This window comes from Nyctereutes procyonoides, unplaced genomic scaffold, assembly GCF_905146905.1.
Source record: "Nyctereutes procyonoides isolate TBG_1078 unplaced genomic scaffold, NYPRO_anot_genome, whole genome shotgun sequence".
NCBI lineage: Eukaryota > Metazoa > Chordata > Mammalia > Carnivora > Canidae > Nyctereutes > Nyctereutes procyonoides.
The window spans coordinates 12,651,758-12,673,353 of record NW_026575130.1 but is presented as its reverse complement, the minus strand read 5'-3'; the positions used below and the strand labels follow the sequence as shown (position 1 = coordinate 12,673,353).

The following is a 21,596-nucleotide window of genomic DNA, read 5'->3' as shown; positions in this document are numbered from 1 at the left end:
CATTAAAGACCATCAATCTATAAGTGAAATCAAATTATGTTTTCTTAAACTCCTGACATACAGGTATAATAATATTTTTGTTATTATTACCTAACCAGAAAACTAAAATTATACATTAAAAAGGTAAAGATTTGGAGATCAAAAGGTACAAACTTTGTTATAAAATAAGTCATGGGAATGTACTCTACAGCATGATGATTATGATTAATAATAGTATAATATAGTTGGAAGTTGTTAAGACTAGATCTTATAAGTTCCTATCAGAGGAAAAAAATTGTAACTATATATGATGATGGATGTTAGCAAAACTTATCATGATCATTTCACGATATACACAAATATCAAATTATTTTGTTGCACATCTGAAACCAATGTTATATGTCAATTGTATTTCAAAAAAGATTATAAAAATACAAAGGCTTATCTTTTAACATAATTAGTTGTATTCTATCTTTTAACTTAACAAAAATATATTCATGGTTGCCCGGAAAGATTAAAATTCACCTTCTGTAGAAATACTTCCAGTGTGAATTCTCTCTTTATTTGGAAACATGCTCCTCTTGGTTTTACTAATCTGGGTTATATAGTTATTTATAGTCATTTATTTATGACTTAGCAAGTGATATGTCATGTGTATATCTTAACCCTCAACTAGAATATAAACTTGAAGGAGAAACAATAAAGTTAAATATTCAAAGAACAAGTACAGGCTATAATGTCAAATAAATCAAGTTTACATTTTGCATCCATCGTTTCCCACTAGCTTGACCAGGGACAAATTATTTAATCTTCCTAAACCTTAATTTCCTATTTATAAAATGCAGAAACCAGTAATACTCTACCCTATGCCTGTTATTAGAATCACATTATTAATTAAAGTATAGATTTAGCTCAGTACCTGGCAAACACTACTCAAAAAGCATTATTATTTTTAAATGCTTCAAAATTGGACACCAATTTCCTTGGATTCTTCTGTATTCATGCATATATACCCATCTATTATGGTATTTAATACATAGTGGATCCCTAATATATATGATTTTGAATGATAAGGACCAAAGATTCTTATTACCCACCTTATTATTGACAGTATAATTCTTGTGAACACAGAATTACTGCTAAAATAATCCCCTGACCACCAGCAAGTCATGCAAATTTCTTCTCTTCTACTCTTCTTACCTGGAAAAAGTATTTGTAAATGTATCCACCTCCTGTATTTTGAAAGTGATGAAGAGTAATTACTTTGAATTATTCCTAGGATAAAAATTGAAAAAAACAATGCCGGCGTCATGAGACAGTCAATTCTGGGTAAAGAATTCATAGAAACTAGTTTGGGTTTTGAGTTCTCCATATTGGATACCACAGAGAGACAGCTGTTGTGTGCTAGTCATTCAGAAGTTTAACACATTTTCACTGAACACATTCTGTGTGACAGGCATTATTCTGGGCCCTGGGGACATAGCAGAGAACAAGACAGATGTGGTTCCACCCTCAAAGCTCAGAATGTGGTACCAGCATGCAGGGCCTACATGGTGAAAATGACATAAAATACTTGAAGTATCCCTAAGTTTCCCCCCTACCCCCACCACCACATTGTTGAACAGGTGTTGTGGTTGATACACCCATTAGTTAGGGCGAAAATATTTCAAGCTTCTTTAGTAGTTTTGAGAGTTCACAATGTGCTCGGTGTTAAACTAAATCTGACTTCAAAGCAGCTGATCTGCGATAACTACGTATCCAGGAGAAACAAACCAACAAACTCTAAAGAGAACCTGATGAAGCAATAGCCCTTAGTTGTGAGGATCAAAGTTTGGCCGTAGAGAATAACAAGACCATGTTGAAGTATCATCAGAAGGAGAAGAGAATTGCTGTGGCACTAGGCTATATGGAGAGACTGGACCAATTTCTCAATTTCCATTGAATAGCAAGATATGAAATGGAAAAAATCACTGAAGTCTCAAATATTCATTTGGGTGTGGAGGAAGCTTCCTGGAATGAAGAACCGAGAGGGAGACTCTGAGAGAACAGGCTTCTCACAAACACTTCCTGCTCAAACTTGTTTCAGACAGACTGAACATTTTACAAGAACAGGTTTCTTATTATATTCCTTTTAGCCTCCTGGACAGAAATCAGCTGGCTGAGAACCATTAGAAAACTATCAAGTCTTTTCAAACCCAAAGTAAAAAAGGAGAGTTTTATTGAAAGCTTTTTTTAAAATTCTACCCATATATCTGTATCTTTCTCTGTAACAAGTTTATGCATATATCAGATGCTTTCTTAATTTACAGTCTCCAAAAATATGGACAAGTCAAATCAAATGTCAAATTCTAACACCTGTTGCAAATAAGCAAGCTTACCAAAAGCTTCCCTGGACATGCTGATGGCAAGATTTAGTCCCTGCTGAGAATTAATGAAAAAAATGTATATAGAAAGCTATGTATTTTAGAGGAAATTCCCCCAGATTTTCCTGGAGAGTTAAAGAATTTCCAGGAGTAGGAAATGAAGTCAAGTCCTTGCTATGTTAATTCACTCTCAATACTCCCAAAGACTTATTTGGGAAATTTTTCAAAGAATGAGAAAAAAGACTTTACTTGTTCAAAAATCAAGAAAATATGACATTGTTGTTCAAAGACAACATCTCCATGACTCCACAGACTTCAGAACTAGACTAAATTTCTTGGAGAGGGTCCATAAATACAGGTCCCTGAGAAACACCTAGAAATCATGGTAATGTGAATGCATTTTTTTGTCTTTCCTAGAATACATCAGCAAATGTTCTAGGTCTTTGAACTTTTTGTTCCTTGCACCTGAAATGTTATCTCCCCAGTTCCAAACATCGTTTATTTCTTCATTTCACTCAACCCATAGCCCCCTATCCCTTCAGGTCTCCTTTTTTTCAGAAGCCCCATGCCTGATTCACACTTTCTTCACTGACATTTTATTTGTTCTTACTGCACAATTTGTATCCCTATCCACTTATATTTACATCTTTCCAAGAATAACTTCTCTTTGGTTTAATTTCCATCCCTGCCAACCTCACATTCTGTCTAGCTTTTCAGCCAATTATGGGGGAAATGGGGACAAAATCAAGGTGAAGACAATAGTAGACTGATGCATTTTCTATCTTTTCATCATAACAATGTGTTCTGATCAGATTCAAGGAATATACTATAAGTGAGATGCAGGGTCGCATTTCTCTATTAAGTTAAGTCTTTGGCATTTTTAGATTTGATATGTGAGAGTTTATAATTTTGCACATACCCTAAAAGTTTAGGGTATGTGCTAACTCCCAGTTTTCTTGAGTTTTGAATCTGAGCATTCAGGAAGTCATTTAGGCAACCATGATCTCTCAACAGGTGTTACTGCTTTTTTCTGCTAATTGTTTACAAAGTCGATCTTGTCACTGGGGTAACAAAATTGGGGGATTTAAGTGCCAGGATATATCTCTATCTGCACTGTCCACTGCATTTATTATGGCTCCATTTTGTACATTAAACTCCTAGAACTGGCATCAAAACTTAGGTGTCTTTTATAAAGATTTGTGCATTTTAATTGCATGGTGGGACACCACAGATGGGTTGTGAAATAATTGACTATAATTGCTACTCCTTGGGAGAGTGGGATTGAGGGAGAGAGGAGAAAGGAAAGATTTCATGAAATTATACAACAATTAGCAGGATACTCAAACAGAAGGAAATAGAATTAAACTGTTCCAGGCAGTGTAAACCAAGTATTTATTAAATTGTGTTTAGGCAAAACAGTATCAAGAATAAAACATTGTTCTGATAGTTTATAAAAGACACAAAATTGACCCATGGCTACTGTAAAGAGATATATAAAAATAAAGCCTGTTTCCTTTAGCCAAATAAATCACCCGGTGCCCAGATCATGGCTTCTAATATATTCTCCAGTAGAGGAGGCAGGGCTCTGTGGATAGTTGATCCTAGGGCTGAAGCAGGGAAAATACAAGGCAAGCAACTGACAGTGCTAGAAAGTCAGGAATCAACAGAAAAACAAAGGCATCTAGGCATCTAAAAGAGATCTCAGTGATCCAAATTGGACAATTCTCAGGAATAACCTAAACAATGTAGTATTATAGTAGTATGAAGCTATACTATAAAGTAAATATTCATGAGTAAACACTGATATAAATAAATGATTGAATAATAAATTAGGAGAAAAGACCAATCTCTCCCACAGAAGCAGCCAAATACTTTATGGAGATACTCTCCCACAAGGACACAGACCTGACCTCCCCATTCCTTGAGTGATGGCCACACGTAGTGACTTGATACTTAAGAGTATGAAAAGGTTAATAAGAAAAAAAATAACTAAGTAGCAGAAACTGACAAACACTATCTAAGCCGGATGATCAACATCAACAATGATGTGTCAGGTTGATAGAAAGTACTCCTCATATTCTACGGTGAGAAGGGCGCTTCACCTCCATGTCCTTTCTCTCAGAAACACTTATCTCCAGTCAATCATAAGAAAAACATCAGACAAATCCCAAATGAGGGGCATTCTGCAAAATACTCAACCACTATTCCTCAAAACTATCAAAGTCATCAGAAACGAGGAAAGTCTGAGAAATTGTTACAGCCACAAGGAGACGAAGATGACATGATGATTAAGTGTAATTTAGTATCTTGGATGGGATCTTGAAACAGGAAAAAAAAAAGCATTAGAGGAAAACTAGTGAATGATAACAATGGGGGAATCTGGATGTGGAACTCTATAGTATCTTTGCAGTTCATCTGTAAGCCTAAAACTTTGTTAAAATAAAAATTAATCATCTGTATTATCCTAAATAGATAAAGGAATACATTAGTAATACTTACAAGTAAAATAGTTGTATCCCTTGGGAACTAAAAGTAATAATATTTCTGATTTAAAAAAAACATAACAATAGGTATCATTTAGTGAGCACTTGCCAAGTGCCAGCACCACACTTAGGACCACGTGTTATTAACTCATTTCACGCATGCAGGAAACCTATGAGCTACGTACTAATACCACCCCACTGTTGCATATAGGAAAACAGATGCCCAGAAAGGTATGTCAGGGACTGACCACAGCTAATCAAGGAGAGGGCTGCGCAAACAATAAAAGTTGCATTAAAGAACATTTCTCAGGGTAAGCATCAATACCCAAAGGGATTATTTCACAGAGAACGTGTTGATTAGAAGATTATAAAAGGATGAGTTATTTCTAAGATGTAAAATAACACAATCAGATTTCTTACCCAAAGCTTTGGGTAGATTACAACTGCACAACAGAATACTAAACAATTCTGGAATGGGCATATGGTGATCTATTCTGTCCTAGGGATCTGAGGAGTCAGTACTTACAGACGAACCAGGATTCATATCAACAGCTTTTACTTATGAATGTCGATTATATGCCAACGATATGGAAATGAATGCAATAAGGGGACTAGCCAGCCAAGATTCTGGAATAGTGCTTTGAGAACCAAAATTTCTCTGAAACTTTATGAAAAAGCCTGACAATTGGGAGAATTACCAGAGTCACACTGGATCGTGTCTGTTCAAGGGCTTTTCTGTTGGGGAAGGGAGTCTAACAGAGCTAAGAACCAGAAGAAACAGAGGACAGAGAAGATGCCCAGACCTACAATGATGAACAATGAGAAAGCACAGCAGGGAAATTTCGATAAAACTCCCCAGAAGGTCAAGAACAATTGTTCCAGAGCAAACAACACAGGATCTGGAAGAGGACAGTGAACTTGTCTTGGTCCCTTATTCACTCTGGTGAAAGACTGTTCCTGGAGGTGTAGTGGGGAGGAAGCAGAGCCAGTACAAGGCCCCTGACCACTTCTGTCCTTTAGACAGACAGAAAACTGCCTGCTTCCAATTATGGAGAATGCAACGATGTGACTCCGGCAACTAGAGGGCCCCTCACATACTAGTTCCTCCATAAATATTTGTTTATTGAAAAATTCACAAATTCATTTTTCTTTAATTCCAAGTTAATTAACACCATTTAACTATATACTGAGTGCATTCTGACAAGAAAAATCAAAATATTAATTCACACAGTGAAGGAATAAAGAAGAGGGAAAGAGACAAATGGCCCAAATTCTCAAAATCTTTTTACAAGAAGGTTTATTTCAGCTTAGTGTTCTGTCCATTAATTATGTACTGACACTCTCAGAATAGCTAATATAAATTTGTCACTTAAAAAAATACTTATTGATCATTGCTATGTGCTATACCTGTATCTGGTTCAGGGATACAGAGCTGAATGGCAAATAGTACCCTCCTCCAGAAAATCCAGCATCTAGAATAACAACAATAACAGTTAGCATTTATCAAACACTGTGCTACAGTGCTTTAAGCATGTTACACATATTAATTTGACCCTCCCAATAAACGTATAAAATAGAACTATTATTTCCATTTCTCAGATAAAACCAAGACTGAAGGAGTTTAAGTAATTTGCGGAAGGAAGGAAGGAAGGAAGGAAGGAAGGAAGGAAGGAAGGAAGGAAGGAAGAGAAAAGAAAGGAAAGGAAGAAAGGAAGAAAGAAAGAAAGAAAGAAAGAAAGAAAGAAAGAAAAAAGAAAGAAAGAAAGAAAGAAAGAAAGCAAGAAAGAAAGAAAGAAAGAAAGAAAGAAAGAAAGAAAGAAAGAAAGAAAGAAAGAAAAAGGAAGGAGAGAGAAATTAAGTTTGAACATGGAATTAAAGGGGCTAACCACTGAGCTGCAAAATAGGATTATCCTAGATGACCTGGGCACTTCTAATGTAATCACAAGGGTTCTTCAAACTGAAAAGGGGAAATAAGGAAGAGAGAGAGAGAGAGAGATAACAGTCTGGGCAGGACTTTGCTTCATGTTGCTGATTTTCAAGATGGAGAAAATTTGGACCTCCAGGGAAGATGGTGGAGTAGGAAGATCCTGGACTCAGCTCATCCCATAGGTAGAACTGGAGAACACCCGCATCAGTGTAAATAACCCAGAAAACTACCCAGACACGGGCAGAATAGATTCTCCACAGCTAAATGTAGAGAAGAGGCCACATTGAAGAGGATAGAAAGGGCAGAGGCATGCTCAGACATCCCCAAGTGATACAGGATGCCACCACAACACAGAGAGAGGAAAAAAAAAACAGATCCTGACAAAAGGCACCACAGGAGGAAGATGAATCCTCATAACATTTGGCTTTGAAAACCAGAGAAGCCGAATTTCACAAGTTCTTATAATTATCAGAATTTAACACCTGGAACTTTAAAAATTAAGGGGCTCAGCCCTGGGAGAGGAGAGAAGGCGAGGGGAAACAGAGTCCCCCTAAAGAGACAGCCCCATGGAGTACAGCATGTAAGCAGCAGTTTGAAAAATGCCTGAGGTATAAGGGAAGGAGATATGTTTACTAACCTCAGAGAATGTGCTGGAGGAAAAGGAATCTCTGGGAGAATTTTTCAGGAACAAAGGAGCTGGCAGGTGATGTTCCCCTCCCCCACCCCCCAACCTAGATACACAGACACCTGTGGGAACCAGTGTGCAGTGTCAACACTCATACCTACATAACATGCTAGCAGAACACCCCTTCCCTCCTTCTCTTGTGCACATGCTCCCTCTAACCAGGCCTTGGTTCCAGGTCTTCTCCCATAGAAGACCCATGCAAACCTTGCTAACACCCCACACAACCTGTCCTGCATGGTTCTGTAGACCTGCCCCCTCCAAGTGGATTGGCATCAGTACCCAGCAGCTGCAGGTCCCCTCCTGCAGCACACCAGTACAGAACTTTCTGGCACCATGTGCTGTGTGCCCTGCCCTCACTCTCTCCTGCAGACCTGCCCCCTTCAATACACTCTTGGGCAGAGCCCATCTAAAGCAAGACCACATGCTGACAGTGCACAAACAGCCCTGATAGGGGCCAGCATCACTCCAAAGTGATTCCTGCCCAAGGGAGGGGAGAAGATAACCATACACACCAGCTCCACTATGGACCTGGTAGTGGGCCGGGGGTAAACCTCTGACTACCAACCCAGCCCACCAAGAAAAGATTCTCAGAAAACAATACAAGGAAGGCACCCCATAGTTTGGTGCTGCAGCATCTCTGGCAAACACCTGGTCTGATTGAATTTAATACCAAGTCAGCCCCAGACTGGCCCACTAAAAACATAGGGACCAAACAATAGGCAAAGAGATCCATCACAGATGACGGCAAAAGCAGCTCAATCACAACATTAGGATGCACACAACACACATAGGAGATGCCCCTGAGGTAGCAGGTTCCCAGGAACATGGGACATGACACTTCAGAGCACTATAAGACATCTTCAGAAAGCCACTACTTTCAAGAGCAGGAGACACCACTGACTTTCCTAAAACAAAGAGACACAGAGTTAGACAAACTGATAAGACAAAGGAATATGTCCCAAAAGAAAGAACCCTTAACAAAGAGATATAAAACAAAACAAAAGATGAAAAACTCAAGAACTAAAATAAAAAATACACTTAATGGAATAACTAATAGACTAGAAGAAGCAGAGTAATGGAAAGCAATCAAGCTGAAGAGGAGAGAGAAAAATAATAATAAATGAAAATTGACTTCAAGAACTCAGCAACACCATCAATTTTGATAATATTTGCATGATACGGATCCCAGAAGAGAGAAGGGGGAAGAAAAATTTTTTGAAGAAATAACAGCTGAAAACTTCATAAAACTGGGAAAGGAAATAGAAATCCAGATCCAAGAGGCATAGAGACCCTCCAACAAAATCAACCCAAGGAGATCCTCACCAAGACTATGGTAATTAAAATGGCAAAAAGTAGTGATAAAGAATTTTAAAAGCATCAAGAGAAAAGAAAACAGTTACATATAAGGGAAACTCTACAAGGCTGTTTTTGTTTTTGTTTTTTCCCAGTAGAAACTTTGCAGGTCATAAGGAAGTGACATGATATATTCAAAGTCCTGAAAGGGAAAAATCTGCAGCCAAGAATACTCTATCCAATAAGGTGATCATTAGAAAAGAAGGAGAGATGAAGAGTTTCTCAGATAAACAAAAGTTAAGTGAACTCATAACCACTAAACCAGCCTTAGGAAAAATGTCAAAGGAGACTCTGAGTGGAAAGGAAAGATCATAAACAGGAGAAAGAAAAGTAGGAAGCCCAAAGGCAGTAAAAACAAGTGTATCTATAAAAACTCAGCCAAGAGATTCATAAAATAAAGGATATAAAGTATGACACCATATGCCTAAAACACAGAGGGAGGAGGGGAGAAGTAAAGAATGGGTTCAAACTCAAGTGGTCATCAACTTAATATAGATTGCTTTATGTATAAGACACTATGTACAAACTTACCACAAATCAAAAGTCAGTAGTATACATGCAAAAAATAAAGAGAAAGTAATCCAAGTATATCACTAAAGCGAGCCAGCAAACCATGAGAGATCAAAAGAAAGAATAGAGAACTACAAAAACAACCATTAAACAAGTAACAAAATGGAAATAAGTACATACCTACCAATAGTTTAAATGTAACTGGACAAAATGCTCCAATCAAAAGACAGAGGACCATAGAATGGATAAAAAAAAACCAAGACTAATCTAAATGCTGCCTACAAGAGACTCATTTGTGACATGTAGATTGAGAGCGAAGGGATGAAAAAGCATTTATCATGAAAACAGAAGTGAAAAGAAAGCTGAGTTAGCAATACTTATATTGGACAAAATGAACTTTAAAACAAATACTGTAACAAGAAACAAGAGGACACTACATAATCCTAAAGGGCACAGTCCTACAAGATGATATATCAATTGTACATATTTATACACCCAGCATATATAAAGCAGCTCATAGCAGACATAAAGTAAATCATAGTAATACAATAATAGTAGGGACTAACACCCCACTTACATCAATAGGCAGATCATTCAAACAGAAAATCAAGGCAACAGTGGCTTTGAATGACACCCTGGAACAGATGGATTTAACAGATACATTCAGAACATTCCATCCCAAAACAGCAAAATACACATTCTTTTCAAGTGTACATGGAACATTCTTCAGAATAAATCACATATTAGGCCACAAAAGAAGTCTCAAAAAATTTAAAAAGATCAAAGTCATACCATACATTTTTATGACCACAATACTATGAAACTAGAAATAAACCATAAGAAAAAAAATATGGAAAGAGCATAAATACATGGAGGTTAAATAACCTGTTACTAAATAATGAGTCAACTAAGAAATCAAAAGGAAATAAAAAATTACATGGAAACAAATTAAATGAACACACCATGGTCCAAAATCTTTGGGATGTAGCAAAAGAGGTTCTAATAGGGAATTTTATAGTAATTCAGGCTTACCTTAAGAGGCAAGAAAAATCTCAAATATAGAACCTAACCCCCTACACTTAAAGGGGCTAGAGAAAGAAGAACAAACAAAGCCCCAAAACAGAAAAAGGAAGGAAATGATAAAGATTAGAGCAGAAATAAACAAAATAGAAACAAACAAACAAACAAAAATAGAACAGATCAGGGTGGCTCAGTGGTTGAGCATCTGCCTTCAGTTCAGGGCATGGTCCAGGAGTCCCGGCATCAAGTCCCACATCAAGCTTCCTTCAAGGAGCCTGCTTCTCCCTCTGCCTATGTCTCTGCCTCTCTCTCTGTGTCTTTCATGAATAAATATTTTTTTAATTTTTTTTATTTATTTATGATAGTCACACAGAGAGAGAGAGAGAGAGAGAGGCAGAGACACAGGCAGAGGGAGAAGCAGGCTCCATGCACCGGAAGCCCGACGTGGGATTCGATCCCGGGTCTCCAGGATCGCGCCCTGGGCCAAAGGCAGGCGCTAAACCGCTGTGCTACCCAGGGATCCCCTCATGAATAAATAAATAAAATCTTTTAAAAATAATAGAACCGATCAATGAAACCAGGAGCCAGTTCTTTGAAACGATCAACAAAATTGATAAACCTTTGGCTAAGCTTATCAAAACAAACGGGGAAAAAAAGGAGGAGGGATGCAAAAACCAGAAATGAAAGAAATAACCAACACCACAGAATTGACAGGATTACAAAAGAATATTATGAATACTTATATGCCAACAAATTGGACCATCTAGAAGAAATTGATAAATTCCTAGAAATATATAACCTCCAAAAACTGAATCAGAAAGAAATAGAAAATTTGAACAGACTAATTACCAGCAATAAAACTGAATCAGCAACCAAAAACCCCCCAAGAAACAAAAGTCCAGAACCAGAGGACTTCACAGGTAAGTTTTCCCAAACATTTAAATAGTTAATACCTATTCTTCTCAAACTATTCCAAAAAAAGTAGAAGAGGAAGGAAAACTTCCACATTCATTCTATGAGACCAGCATTTTTACCCTCACACCAAAACCAAGTACAGATGCTATAAAAAAAAGAGAACCAGGGCCAATATCTCTGATGAACAAGATGCAAAAATCCTCAACAAAATATTAGCAAACCAAATCATAAAATACATTAAAAAAATCATTCACCTTGATCAAGTGGGATTTCTGGGATACTAGATTGGTTCAATATTTGCAAATCAATCAACATGATATATCAGGAATGCCTGGGTGGCTCATGGTTGAGCACCTGCCTTCTGCCCAGCACGTGATCCTGGGATTCTGGGATCGAGTCCCACATCAGGCTCCCTGCATGAAGCCTGCTTCTCCCTCTGCCTGTGTCTCTGCCTCTCTGTGTGTCTCCCATGAATAAGTAAATAAAATCTTCAAAAAAAACCATGATATATCAATAAGAGAAAGGATAAAAACCCTATGATTATTTCAATAGGAGCAGAAAAAGTATTTGACAAAGTACAACATCGATTCATGATAAAAACCCTCAAAGAAGTAGGTTTAGACAGAACATATTTCAACATAATAAAGTCCTTATATGAAAACCCAGAGCCGACATCACCCTCAATAGGGGAAAAAGAAATGTAAGCATTTCCCCTAGGATCAGGAACAAGACAAGGATGTCCACTCTCACCACTTTTATTCAACATAATACTGGAAGTCCTTGCCACAGTAATAAGAAGACAAAAAGAAATAAAAGGCATACATATGGGTAAGAAAGAAGTAAGGGTAAGAAAGAAGTAAAGCTTTTACTATTTTCAGATGACATGATGCTATATATAAAAAACCCTAAAGACTCCACCAAAAAAAAAAAGATACAAGAATTGATAAGCGAATTCAATAAGATCACATAATACAGAATAAATATATAGAAAGTCATTGGATTTCTATACACCAATAATGAAGTAGCAGAAAGAACAATTATAAACACAGTCCCATTTTGAATTACTCCAAAAAGAATAAAATACCTGTAATAAATTTAAGCAAGGAGGTGAAAGACCTGAACTTTGAAAACTATCAAACATTGATGAAAGAAATTAAAGATGACACAAAGGAAAGATATTCCATGCTCGAGGATTGGAAAAACAAATATTGTTAAAATGCCCATACTACCCAAAGCTATCTATAGATTTAATGCAATCCCTATCAAAATACCCACACCATTTTTCACAGAACTAAAACAAAACAAAACAAAAAAAACCTAAAATTTGTTTGGAACCACAAAAGACACTGGATAGCCACAGTAATCTTGAAAAGGGAGAACAAACTGGAGATATCACAATCCCAGATTTTAAGATATATCACAAAGCTTCAGTAATCAAAACAGTAAGGTACCAGCACAAAAACAGACCCTTAGATAAACAGAAGAGACTAGAAAACCCAGAAATAAACCCAGAAATTATATGGTCAATTAATCTTCAGCAAAATAAGAAAGAGTATCCAATTTTAAAAAGACAGTCTCTTCAACAAATGGTGTTAGGAAAATTGGTCACCTACATGCAAAAGAATGAAAGTGGACCACTCTCTTGCGCCATATGCTAAAATAAACTCAAAATAGATTTTAAAAAACTAAATGTGAGACCTGAAACCATAAAAATCCTAGATGAGAGCACAGGCAGAAATGTCTCTGAAACAGCTGCAACAACATTTTTCTAGGTATGTCTCCTGAGGCAAGGGAAATAAAAGCAAATGTAAACTATTGGGACTATGTTAAAATAAGAAGCTTTTGCACAGCAAAGGAAACAATCAACAAAACTAAAATGCAACCTATGGAGTGGAAGAAGATATTTGCAAATGGCTTATCCAATAAATGTTAGCATCCAAAATACATAAAGAACTTACACAACTCACCACCCAAAAAACAAATAATCCAATTTAAAAATGGACAGAAGACATGAACAGACATTTCTTCAAAGAAGACATCCAGATGGCCAACAGACACCGGAAAAAAATGCTCATCACCACTCATGATCAGGGAAATAAATGCCAGGTCAAATGATGAGATATTGCCTTACACCTGTCAGAATGGCTAAAATCAAAAACACAAGAAACAACACATGTTGGTGAGAAGGTGGAGAAAAAAGGAATACTTACACACTTCTGATATGAATGCAAACTCTTATAGCCACTGTAAAAACAGTAAAAAAATAAATAAATACAGTAGTAACAGATGATTCAGTAATTCCACTACTGGGTATTTACCCAAATAATACAAAAACACTAATTCAAAGGGATACATGCACCCCAGTACTATCGCAGCATTATCTACAGTAGCCAAATTATGGAAGTAGCCCAAATGTCCATCAAGAGATGAATGGATAAAGAAGATATGGTATGTATATATACATAATGGAATATTACTCAGCCATAAACAAACAAGTGAAATCTGGCTGTTTGCAATGACAATGACAGAGCTAGAGAGTATAATGCTAAGTGAAATAAGTCAGAGAAAGACAAATACCATATGATCGCAATCATATGTAGAATTTAAGAAACCAAAGATAAAAAAGAGACGATCCAAAAAACAGACTCTTAACTATAGAGAACAAACTGATGGTTACCAGAATGAAGGTAGGTAGAGGATGAGTGAAATAGGTGATGGTGATTAAGAGTACACTTATGATGAGTATGTATACAGTTGTTGAGTCATTATATTGTACACTTGAAACTAATATAATACTGTACTATACACAACTATATTGAAATTAAAATTTAAAAGTGCAACTGGAAAGTTTAAAAAGAAAAAAAAAAACACACCATGCATCAAGGAATGTGAGTGGCCTCTAGAATCTCAGGTGACAGGGCAACAGATTCTCTCCTCCAGCCTCCAGAAAGGAAAACAGCCCTGCTGACAGCTTGATTTAGCCAAATAAGACAATGGCTGACCTGACCTCTAGAATTATAAGATGATATTTTTTTTTTATTTTTTTAAGCTACTAAGTTTGTGGTAATATGGTATGGCAGCAATAGGAAACTAACACAGGGAGCAAGAGCTCCATCACTGGATGATTGCTTGAATGATGAATGGTGGTACCACTGCTGGAGGTAGGGGAATAATGAGAAGGGGAGATTTCTTACTTGTTATTCAGGGTAGGTATTCAGGAAAAGATAATGAGTTCAATTTTGAAATTCTTAAGAGTGAAGGCACCAATATGGACAACCAGATGGAAATGTTTAGAATATAGTTGGATAGAAATGTCAGAAAAAAATAGGAAAGTAAATTTCAGAGTTTTGTCTTGTTTTTAATATATTTGCATGTCGTAGTGGGAGCCATAAGTAAGGATGAGACTGTCCAGGGAGTATTTGTATAGGAGAAGGAATTCCTGGAGCAGAGATCTCACCTACTTGGAACATTCACTCAACTTAGAAGGAAGTTGGGAAAACAGTGATCCATGAGGTGACCATTTCCATATAGATGTATCTAACCCCACTTCCTATCTCACTCCTGAGTTTAGATCCACATTTACAACAGCTTCTTAGACATCTCAAATATCACATAAGCCTGTCAAATTTGTTATGTTCAAAAATGAAATGAATCTTTTCCCACAAATCCAATCTTCCTGACTTGTCTTTACTATCAGCTAAGGATACCTCCAGGAACTTCATTGTGCAAGGTAAAAATCCAGGAATTAACAACGACTCCTCTCTCACTATGCTCTTTATAAAATCCTTTATTAAAACCTGTCAATTCTATTTGCTTATGCTTTCAAATTCCTCTGCTTCTCCCTGTTTCTCTACTACCTCCTCCCATTTCCAAGGTCACTATCATCTTTTAACAAGACTACAATGTTATCCTCGCACATGTGGTCGTGCCCCTCCCCCACTTCATTCCCCACAGTTTCCCTTATGCCGGTTTAAAAGCAGCAGCCCTCATGGCATTGTCCTACCCTCCAATGGTTTCCTGTATTTTCAGAATAAAATACAAATCCCTGAACATGACAAAAACCTCCTCAATGATCTCACTCTTGACAATGTCCCCATGCTTAACATATCTCTTAAGTCATAAAAAGCTGCCATTTCTTAAATATGCCATTTGCTCGGTCATGCGCCCCATCCTTTTCACATACTGTTCCCTCTACCTTTAACAAATCCCACATTTCTCCACCTGGATAAGTTATTCTGGTCCTTCAAGACTCAACTTATATACTACTTCTTTCAGAAATCTTTCCCTGACATCTCCAAAGTTTACTTAAAACCTCCTCCAGTGTGAACCCTTATGCAGAAAAGAGATTACAAGTATTTGGGGGCAAGTCACAGAACGGACCAGCCACAAAGAAATCAGACTTGTAAAAAGACAGAAAACAGGGGAGACTTCGGGTCAATAGCAAAAACTCGTGACACTATTGTCAGGATGTTACCACTGGAACAAATTTATACAGAGCTTACTTTTCATCCTTGTGTCACTCTCTCCTGATTCAAAGTCCCAGGGGAGAATCAGATTGGCTTGGCTTGAGTCACATGATGACCCTTTAGCTAAAGGAAGAAGTATTGGCATACATCCTTACCATGAGCATGCACATGGGGAGAAGGTACTATACCACAGTGAAATTAAGGTGCTGCTACAAAAGAGAGAGAGAGAGAGAGAGAGAGAGAGAGGGAGGGAGGGAGGGAGGGAGGGAGGGAGGGAGTTCAAAACAACAAACATCCACTAAAGCCTTGAACCAAGTTTAAGAGTCACCAGATAGGTCAGAAATATTTTTTCCCTAAAATGTGAGAATACACTAGAGAAAATCAGAGTACCACGTCAGCTGTCTCATTTTCAAGGAAAGTTGGAGTGTCATTATAACAATGACCTAATAAGTCAGCATTCATTAAAATGTGCTGCAGGTTAGAATCATGACCATTTTTTCTGTCATCTGAAATATACTGAAATCTGGGGGAAAAATGCATTTTGTCCTAAAAGAGGGGATATTCCTTTTAAAAGTTTTAGCACAAGTGAGAAAATTTCTAGGTTAGATTAACATCTTATTTGTACTCCCAAGGCTCATGAGAATAAGTAAAGGGCTGGACTACACCCTTTTTCTGAGGAGCAATGAGCATCTTTCTGTTACCTCTTATTTTCTCAGGCGCCTCATAGAAGTCATGTGGCACAGCCCACTCTAGCACAGACATCCTCTCAATTTCCGGAGTCATTGACTGTCTTCCCCCCACCCCAGATCCTGACCCCTGCCAGCCACCATATGTCACAGGCATGAACTTTTATTTTTTAATCAGGACATGAGTTTCCCATTTGCAGAAGGGACAGAGCATTCAAAGACCTATCTTATTTTTTTCTTTTTATAAATTTATTTTTTATTGGTGTTTAATTTGCCAACATATAGAATAACACTCAGTGCTCATCCCATCGGGTGCCCACCTCAGTGCCCATCACCCAGTCACCCCCACCTCCCGCCCACCTCCCCTTCCACCACCCCTAGTTCGTTTCCCAGAGTTAGGAGTCTTCATGTTCTGTCTCCCTTTCTGATATTTCCCACACATTTTTCTCCTTTCCCCTTTATTCCCTTTAACTAATTTTTATATTCCCCAAATGAATGAGACCATATAATGTTTGTTCTTCTCCGATTGACTTATTTCACTCAGCATAATACCCTCCAGTTCCATCCACGTCGAAGCAAATGGTGGGTATTTGTCGTTTCTAATGGCTGAGTAATATTCCATAGTATACATAGACCACATCTTCTTTATCCATTCATCTTTCTTTTTTTTTTTTTTAATTTGTATTTACTTATGATAGTCGCAGAGACATAGGCAGAGGGAGAAGCAGGCTCCATGCACCGGGAGCCCTATGTGGGATTCGATCCCGGGTCTCCAGGATCGCGCCCTGGGCCAAAGGCAGGCGCCAAAACACTGCGCCACCCAGGGATCCCTCCATTCATCTTTCGATGGATACCGAGGTTCCTTCCACAGTTTGGCTATTGTGGACATGGCTGCTAGAAACATTGGGGGTGCAGGTGTCCCAGCGTTTCATTGCATCTGTATCTTTGGGGTAAATCCCCAGCAGTGCAATTGCGGGGTCGTAGGGCAGGTCTATTTTTAGCTCTTTGAGGAACCTCCACACGGTTTTCCAGAGTGGCTGCACCAGTTCACATTCCCACTAACAGTGCAGGAGGGTTCCCCTTTCTCCACAGCCTCTCCAACATTTGTGGTTTCCTGCTTTGTTAATTTTCGCCATTCTCACTGGTGTGAGGTGGTATCTCATTGTGGTTTTGATTTGTATTTCCCTGATGGCCAGTGATGCGGAACATTTTCTCATGTGCTTGTTGGCCATGTCTATGTCTTCCTCTGTGAGATTCAAAGACATATCTTGGCGCAGAAGCAGACCATGGAATATGACCATCCTATCATAGAGTAGTCACAGATAGGCCTCCTCTCAGTGGAATCTCTTGGAAAGATCACTTGAAGGAAGCTTTAGTGAGAAGCACACTCCTCACTGCAGTGTCAAAGTTCAAACCTAAATCTTGGAATGCAGAACAGCCTTGTTTACTGCAAAGCGGGTACAGAGTGTCTGGACAGCTCATGGAACTTCCTCAATGTTTTCATTCTTCTGCCACCAAGTTCACTGGCATTCATTTTTTATTTTTATCTATTAATGGATATTAATAAGAACAGAATTAGAGTCTGATATCCCATTAACAGAAAGAGGTGCTTTTTCTTAAAAAGTAGCTGTAACTTCTAGAGGAAAAACTAGTAGAGAAAGACAATGTTCTTATCCTGGTTTCTCTGCTAACTGGTGATGTTATTTTGTGTCACATATTTAGCTTTTCTATGTTTCTAATTCTATGTTGTGCATAGTAATATCAGTTGTGAGAGCTCAATAACTAATATAATATTTGGGGGGGGGAAGCTACTATAACCCAAGTCAGAATAGATCAGTGTATTGACAAATTCACTACTGTACTCCCAAGTGATAATTCCCATCTGATAATAATGCTACTTTAGGTTCAGAAGCTAGAGAAGAGCTCCATTCCTTCCTATTGCTGTATAATGCAATTATTTTCCAGTTGTGTCAAACAAGTATCCTCCCTAGAAAATTAATCAGTGGCTTTTTTGGTCCATGGATGTTTCCCTCCAATGGAATGGGAAAATTAAAATTTTGAAAAGTTCACTGAATTAGATGGCAACTTTTACTAAATTTCATTTCTACTATTTTATTATCCAAACACCAATCCTTTAAAGAAAATTTGACACAATATGAACTAAGTCAGATAAATATAAATGTTGACTATTCATGGGTACAGGCATGTTGAACCTAAAAATTGTATTTAATTGATTCTGGAAGCACTTTTTAAAAATTTCAATCAGTGTTTCAGAAATCAGTTGGAAGTCAACAAATGGTAATAGTATTTAGCTCATTTCAACGGAAATGGTCTCATTAACACGTCAGCTGCTAAAAATGTATGAGCCCAGCCATGTCCTTTTGCCCGCCTGGAGGAAAGAAACCCTACTTTCACAGTTTTGCTTTTAAAAATAATCCTTGTTTAAATTGTTAACAGTTGCTCTAGTGGTGGCCCATGACAAGAAATTCAAGTCCCTCTCCTTCTCTCTATGACCATTTCCAAACCCTTCAGATAGCTTTTATACTGTCAATACAAAATGACTTTTCTAACTGCATTGAAGTTATTTTAACCAACTTTAGTAATAGACTTTCTTCCTCAGCGCAGAACATGAAGCTTAACTCAAACCTTCATAGTGCTGAACATGCATGTTTTCTACGTGATCTCAAAAAAGGTTCCAAAAGTAATGAGCGATATCAGTAGTAATATCAGAATAGATATCCAGTAAAATAACCAGATGGCATTAACTAAGCAACTCTTTTAGATTATCTGTTAAGAATTAACTAAATGGAAACTTCTCAAATAATTTTATTCTCACAGTATGAGGTTAGCTTTAAAGTGGGTGGTTTCCAGGAGGGGTTTCATTTCTATATTAGGTGACTTAAAATAATAGGGTATTTAGGAAAACACCATATAGAGTCTGTCTTGAATTACAGCAATTTCAGCAAATAAAGCTCATATTAGAATTACAACTCATGGGAAATATTTTTTTAAATGGAACATAGAAATTTGCATCATTATCACCTGAATTTTAAGTCCTCAGAATCATTCATTTTGCAGCTATGTTGATTGCTTATTTTGAGCCATTAGCAAAGCTTATATTCCAGAAATATTCAATCCAAATTAAGGAAAAAATGACCAATTGAAAGAAAGAATGTTTTAATTATACTTCGAGATTACAGTCCTCAGGACACAAGTAAAAGGAAAGATATTTCACACTCATGGATTACAAGAATACTGTTGAAATGCCCATACTACCCAATGCAATCTACAAATTCAGTGAAATCACTGCATTGAATGGCATTTTTCACAGAAATAGAAAACAGACAATTCTAAAATTTGTATGGAACCATAAAGGATCCAAAGCAATTGAGAAAAAAAGAACAAAGCTGGAGGCCTTACACTCTCTGATTTCAAACTGTATTATAAAAGCATTGTAACCAAAACAGTATACTATTTTCACAAAAACAGACACATAGATTAATGGAACAGAGATTTCAGAAATAAAATCACACATATATGGTCATGTAACTTATGACCAAGGAGCCAAGAATATACAATAGGAAAAGATAATCTCTTCAATAAATTGTGTTGGGAAACTGGACAGCCACGTGGAGAAGAATGAAACTAGACCACTAGCTCATACCACACAAAAAAATCAACTCAAAACAGAATAAAGACTTGAAGATAAGACCTGAAACCATAAAACTCTTAGAGGCAACCATGACATCAGTCTTGGTAATGAGTTTTTGGGTCTGACTCCAGAAGCACAGGCAAAAAAATCAAAAAACAAAACAAAATAGAAACAAGTGGGACTATACCAAGGTAAAAAGTTTCTGCACAGCCAAGGAACTCATCAACAAAATGAGAAGGTAACCTATTGGACAAAATATTTGCAGATTATACGCCTGATTAGGGGATAATATCTAACATAGAATACTAAAACAACAGCAAAAACAATCAGATTAAAACATGGGCAGAGGATCTGAATAGACATTTTTTCAAAGAAAACATACATATGGCCAACAGACATATGAAAAAATGCTCAGCATCACTAATCAGGGAAATGCAAAACAAAGCCACAATTTGCTATCACCTCACATCTGTCAGAATGGCTATTATCAAAAAGACAAGATATAAGGGGTACCTTGATGGCTCAGTCAGTTAAATGTCTGCTTTTGGCTCAGGTCATGATCTCAGGGTCCTGGGATCAAGCCTTGCAGGCTGAGCAAGCCTCCCCATGAGGAATCTGCTTTCCGTCTCCCTCTGCTCCCTCCCCCCCTCTCATGCTCTCATTCTCTCTCAAATAAAATCTTTAAAAAAAGATAAGAAATAGGAAGTATTGGTGAGAATATGGCAAGGAGACCCTCATGCACTGTTGGCAGAAATCTAAGTTGGTGGAGCTGGGATGAAAAATAGAATGAAGGTTCCTCAAAAAATTAAAACTAGAACTATCTTATGATCCCACAATTCCACTTCTGGGTATTTATCCAAAGAAAACAAAAACACCAATTAAAAAAGTATGTACTCCCATGCTTACTGAAACATTGAAACATTATTTTCAATAGTCAAGATATAAAAACTTGAGAGTCCATTGATGGATAAATTAAGATGATGTGGTACACACACAAATACATAATGGAACACTATTCAGCCATAAAGAAAGAATAAAATATTGTCATTTACAACAACATCAATGGATCTTGAGAGCACTATGCTAAGTGACAAAAGTCAGAGAAAGATAAATATCATATGATCTCATTTACATATGGAATTTAAAAACAACAAAAACCAAGTTCATTGATATGGAGAACAAACTGGTGATCACCAGAGGTGTTGGGACAGGGGAGGAAATGAGTGAAGTAGGTCAAAAGATACAAATTTCTAGTTACAAAGTAATTAAGCTATGGAGAAACAACACACAACATGATGACTATAGTTAACACTGTATTGCACATTCTAAAGCTACTAAGAGTAAAAACTAAAAGTACTCATCACGCAAAAAAAAAACTCTTGTAGCTATGTATGGTGATGGAGGTTAACTAGAAATATTTTGGTGATCATTTCACAATATATACAAATATTGAATCATGTTATAAACCTGAAATGATGTTATATGTCAATCTTACTTAAATTTAAAAAAAATAGACTTAAGTGCCAGAAAAGGTCTTCTCGTTTCTCACCAAATAAT

The 21,596-nt window shown here is 37.2% G+C and overlaps 1 long non-coding RNA gene across 1 annotated transcript in view; it reads right to left on the bottom strand.

Annotated features, from left to right (window-relative positions):
* LOC129521155 (uncharacterized) overlaps window positions 1-21,596 on the bottom strand; it is a 273,692-nt gene that overhangs the window by 223,027 nt on the left and 29,069 nt on the right. The window lies entirely within an intron of this gene.